Genomic DNA, 5,249 nt, shown 5'->3' with positions numbered 1-5,249 from the left:
CCCGTCGATAACTCCATCTCGGGGCTGCCAAGGCGGGAGAGAAGAGGGAAAATGAAATATTTATAATTTCTTAAGGGACGAGGCCCTTCCCCAAGGTGATGTTTTCAGGTCCAAGCACATTAAGGATTCCATCACAGGACAAGCTCCGTGACTCCTGCTGTCATCTCAGCAGGGCAGGGACCCCACAGAGGGGAAAACCCTCAAGGACACCTCTGAGCCAGACTCTTTTATGTGGGAGCCTTGACTTTGTAGTCAGGCGTATAGATTTCCATCACTCATTGACTGTGTGGTCAAGGGCAAGTTGCTTAACCTCTCTGAGCCTCACTTACTTTCCCATCTGGGAAATGGAAACGGCAACCGGACCTACCTCATAAGGTCCTTATGGAGAAAACCAAGATGAGTGGGTAAGGCCCTGAGCACAGGGCACAGATGGAAGTCATTGGAACCATGTTTTCTAGGGGCCCATTTGATCTGGATTTTTTTTTTAAACTGGGCATTGAACCCAGGGGCACTTAACCACTAAGCTACATCCCAGCCCCTTTTATATGTTTTGAGACAAGGTCTCCCCAAGTTGCTCAGGGCCTCCCTAAGTAGCTAAGGCTGGCCTCAAACTTGCCATCCTCCTGCCTCAGCCTCCAGAGCCACTGGGATTCCAGGCTTGTGCCATCATGACCTGGCTTGATCTGGATCCATGGGAAGGGCACACCAGGCAGGAGGAACAGCCTGAGCCAAGGCCCTACGGGAGGGAGGAGCGTCAAGACTGAGGACTGCAGAGCAGTATGAGGAAGGGAGGGGAGAGGGGAAACTGGTGGGTGGTTGCCCAACCACAGTGGACTCAGATCAGGCGCCCCAGGATGGTGGGTGGGAGGTGGGATTGGCACGGATTGGGGTTATAAAAGAGAGACCCTGGCCCTGGCCACTCTTCACCTTCCAGAGGTGAAGTTGACCTGCAGACAGGCAGGAGTCTGTGGGTGAGCACAGACTCTCTCTCTGACCCCAGGGGTTGACATTAAGCTGGTTGTTCTCAGTCCACAGAGCAGGCTGAGTACCCCCTCTGCACTTCAGTACTATTTCTCTTTGTTGCTGTATCAGTCAGTTATTGCTGTAATGATGCTGCATAACAAACAACCTCCCAGTTCCAGGGACTTATGACAACAAATGTGCCTTTCACACATGTGAATCTGCAGGTTGTCCATGGGGCAACTGATCCAGGCTGGTGCAGCCGGGTAGCTCGGATCCAGGCCTCCTGGAGGGTGCAGATCAGCTCTGAGGGGACCAGACGTCCCAGGCCATAATGCATCCCAATGCATCATAAAAGGGCTGAAGATCAAGCAAACCTCTCACAGATATTGAAAGCTCTGCTTCTGTCCCACCCTTTAACATCCCATCTGCCAAAATGAGTCAACTGGCCAGAATCAGGGGCCAGGGAAGTGCCCGCCACCATGTTGACAGAGGGGAGGAGCATAAATCTATAACAAGGGAGGAGTGAAGGGTTGGGGACCAGGAGCAATGATGCAGTCACCCCACTCCTCTTACTTGAGTTCCCCCCCCACAGGCCCCTAGTTATGTATTTCAGGTAGAGAGATGGGTGATAGGTAAAAGATTGATAGGTGGTTGAAAATAATTGATACATGAAAGATACTTAAAATTTAAGTAGTATGTTCTATTTTATTATTTACAGTAAAACAGTGTTTTAAATAAACCATTGAGGGAGCTGGGGATGTGGCTCAAGTGGTAGCGTGCTCGCCTGGCATGCGTGCGGCCCGGTTTTGATCCTCAGCACCACATACCAACAAAGATGTTGTGTCCCCCGAAAACTAAAAAATAAATATTAAAAAAAAAATAAAAATAAAAAATAAACCATTGAGGCCAAGTTATATTCAACGCAAGGATGCACCCGTTTTAAGTGCGTAATTCGGTCAGTTTTGATAAATGGATACCTCCACGTCATCTGCACAACCCAGGGACACACCCTTCCCGTCACCCGAGGAAAACGCGTCCTGGTTTCTCTGTGGGGCCGTCGCCGCCACCCTGCCTGCCCACTCCTTCCTACCCCGACGTTCAGTTTTGCCGTTTCCACTGGCCTGTTAAAGGACGTCCCTGTGCACGCTCTTGTTTGTGGCTTCTTTCCCTTAGCATGAGATTTGTCTGACAGTCCCAGTGGGCCACCGAGGTGGGAGCTTGTCCTTCTCACGCCACCATCACCCGGGACTTCGTTTCCCAACTGACACCAGTGGTGCGACTTCCCACGTTGGTCCCTTTCTCACAGGCCACATTCCACGTTCCTCCTGTCGCTCTGCATGGCTCCTGGGGTCTCCTTCCCTGGTGGGATCACACACACACCCCTTCACCTAACCAGGGACAGTGCTCTGCCTGCTCGTCAATACACACAACACTGCCACAACCCTGTGCGCGTATGCTGTGTCTGCGACGTGACTCCTCCGCCGTGTCGATGCCCAGGAATTGCATCTCTGGCTGACACTGAATGCAAATGTCTAACCTCATAACCTGCTGCCTCCCTGCGCCCACACAGCCCCAGCAGTACACTGCAGGACTGTGACCTCCCCACAGCCTCTCCCCTGATGGTCCCCAACGTCCTGATTCTCACACATGAGATAGACCTGGGATAAACAGCAAATCGTTCGGTTTTCACATGCATTTCTTGGATTACGGATGGTTCCGTCCACTCTCATCTAGACTGTCCATTACAGTTGCAAGTAGGAGGCTTTCCTTTATTATTCTTTTGTTGTTTTTTTTTTTCTTTTGTGTTCTAGAACAGCTCATGTAATCCAAGAATTATCTGCTTCTTAACATTTACAGAACTCACCTATAACACCGTCAGGGCCTGGTGCTTTTTCTGTGGAGGGGGGCGGGCACCATCTCCCCCGACCCCTGCAGTGTGGGGTCTCTGGAGAAGCTCTGCTGTCTCTGATGCGACCTGTTGGATTCGCCTGAGCCCAAGAAAATATGCTGTTACCAGGTGACTGAAGAAGGGACGAGGCACAGATATGTAAGTGCAGAGAGGCCTCCGGGTGTGCAGTGTGGACAGCAGGCTTAGTTCAAGGGACAAGGGACTCAGGAGAGCAAGCAGGGGTGACACGCTGAAGCTGCAGGTCCTGTGCCCTGTGCCAGTTACGCCTGTCCGGGTACATCGTCAACATGTTCCCTGCCCAGTGCCTGGCTGTTGTGGTGCAGGTATGATCCTGCGTGTCCACAGGGGCACACAGCTGCCCATCACTCCCGCCAGTCCTGGTTGCAGGAGCTCTGCATGGTGTGTGTTCCCATCTTACAATCGATTATCACACATCATTTGCATAATCTGAAGCGCACACTGTGCTCAGTGCTTATTGTGTTATTTGGTAAAGATCACGCACAGGGTCTGGGTGCCTCTGTGTGCTGGGGGTGGGGGACATTACCTAGTGTGCCTGTGATGACACAGGCGATCTCATTACATGCATTTATTTGTTAAACAAAATCCACACACCAATTGTGTTTGTGTGCACACGCATGTGTGTGTGTGTGTGCGTGTGTGCGGTGACACGGCCGTGTCTGTTTCCACGACACCAGGTACCGTGCGTTTTCATGTTGGTGTCTGTCTTGTGGCACCCAGGAAGCCTCCCCTGCCCCCTCCCCAAGCCTGTCTGTAAAGACACTGTCGTTGTGTGGCTGTGTGTGTGTGTGTGTGTGTGTTTGCCTTTTAGTTTGCTCAGTGTTCTGTGACAACAGAATGCTCTCCCGCTTACCTTCCCTTGCACATTGAGATCCTTTGGGGATATCAAGGGCAAGCCAGAGAAGGGTTACCTGGAGAAAAGGGTTGCTAAGCAACCAAACACCCACCACCCCCGAGCACCACCAACCCAAAACTCCGTTCCAGGCCTGCAACCAGATTAGCATATTAATGAGGCTGTAATTTCCCCCCGAATTGTCTGCGCCGCACACTCACCCACAACACGCTGGCCCAGGAGTTTCCTATGCAAATAAACTGGTTTTACAGACTGCGACTTAATTAACTCATCAAGTTCATCCTCCTAACAGAAAAGGCAGACGAACTACAGATTAATGAACCTGTGTTTGCCGGCGCCTCTCCCTCCCTCGCCGCAGCCAGCCGCCTCTCTCCCTTTATGGCCCGTTCCTCGCCTGCTCCGGCCCAACCTGCTTCCCTCCTGGAGCCCATCGGGGGGTCCCTTCCACCTCCCTGCACCCCCGCCCGGCCCCGCCCTCCCCCGGCCCCTTCCCCAGCCCCCAGGTCCCCGCCCCCGGCCACTCGGGCTCCGCGGGCACCGTCCCCGCCCCGCCCCGCAGGCGGCTGGGGAAGCGGAGCCCTGGAAATGGGGCGCGGTTCCTTTAACGCGAGCCGAGCGCGCAGGCTTTCTTTTTGACACGCGGCGCCGGCTCCAGCCCCAGCCCCGAGATTCAATCAGCGGAGCGACTCGGGGACGGAGGCGCCCTCCCTCCTGCGTGCTAATTAGAAACGCCAGTCCCCGGGCCGCCCGCGCTCGTCAACTTCCTCCGCGTCCTGATGGAAGACGCGCACCCAGGAGGGGGCCCGGGGCTCTCCCTGGAGAAGTTGGCGAGCCCGGGGCGCAGGGGGCGCAGGGAGCCCGGGGAGGGGCGCCGCCTGGGGGGTGGACCTCCTCCTCCATCAAGAGCCCCTTCTCTCTCTCTCTCTCTCTCTCTCTCTCTCTCTCTCTCTCTCTCTCTCTCTCTCTCTCTCTCTCTCTCTCCTTTTCTTTTTTCCTAAGCCTGGGGAGGAAACCCAGGGAGGCCCCCGCCCTAGCACGGAGCTACAGCCGCAGCCCGAACCTCCTTTTTCCCCTCCTGACTTGTCCTCTCTGGGGCCCTGGGTGGCATCACCTCCTCCAGGAAGCCTTCTCTGGTTTGGTGAAGTTCAGCACTTAGATTCCAGCAAGGAAGGTGGCCCTGCATCCATCCCAAGGTCAAGGCTCCTGTCACCAAGCTCCACCCGAGGAAGGACAGGCCATGCCTCTCCCAGGACCACAGCTTAATGACCTTCTGGCCTCATCCCCATCCAAATCCTCCAGTGTCTCATGCGGGTGGCTGCATGTGGTCAACTGTGGGCTCCCTCTTTCCTTCCAACTGGCCTCCCCGGCTCCCCCTTCCTCCCCTGCTCAGACGCCCTGGGGGCTCCCTATGGCCTTTAGAACAAAGTCCAAGAGTGATGTGTGACCCAAGGCCATCTGGATTGGCACTACCTAATCTCCCCAGGTTCTCCCAGCAACAAAAATGCC

The 5,249-nt window shown here is 54.5% G+C and overlaps 1 long non-coding RNA gene across 1 annotated transcript; it reads right to left on the bottom strand.

Annotated features, from left to right (window-relative positions):
* Positions 1-1,642: 1,642 nt before the first annotated feature.
* Positions 1,643-4,190, bottom strand: LOC120891312 (uncharacterized). Its single transcript, XR_005735688.2, has 3 exons — positions 3,944-4,190; positions 2,828-2,951; positions 1,643-2,322 (listed from the first exon to the last, which is right to left on the bottom strand). It is a non-coding gene; the product is annotated as an uncharacterized LOC120891312 (long non-coding RNA).
* Positions 4,191-5,249: the final 1,059 nt, after the last annotated feature.

Source organism: Ictidomys tridecemlineatus, chromosome 2 (assembly GCF_052094955.1).
Source record: "Ictidomys tridecemlineatus isolate mIctTri1 chromosome 2, mIctTri1.hap1, whole genome shotgun sequence".
NCBI lineage: Eukaryota > Metazoa > Chordata > Mammalia > Rodentia > Sciuridae > Ictidomys > Ictidomys tridecemlineatus.
This window is presented reverse-complemented; position numbering and strand designations above follow the sequence as displayed.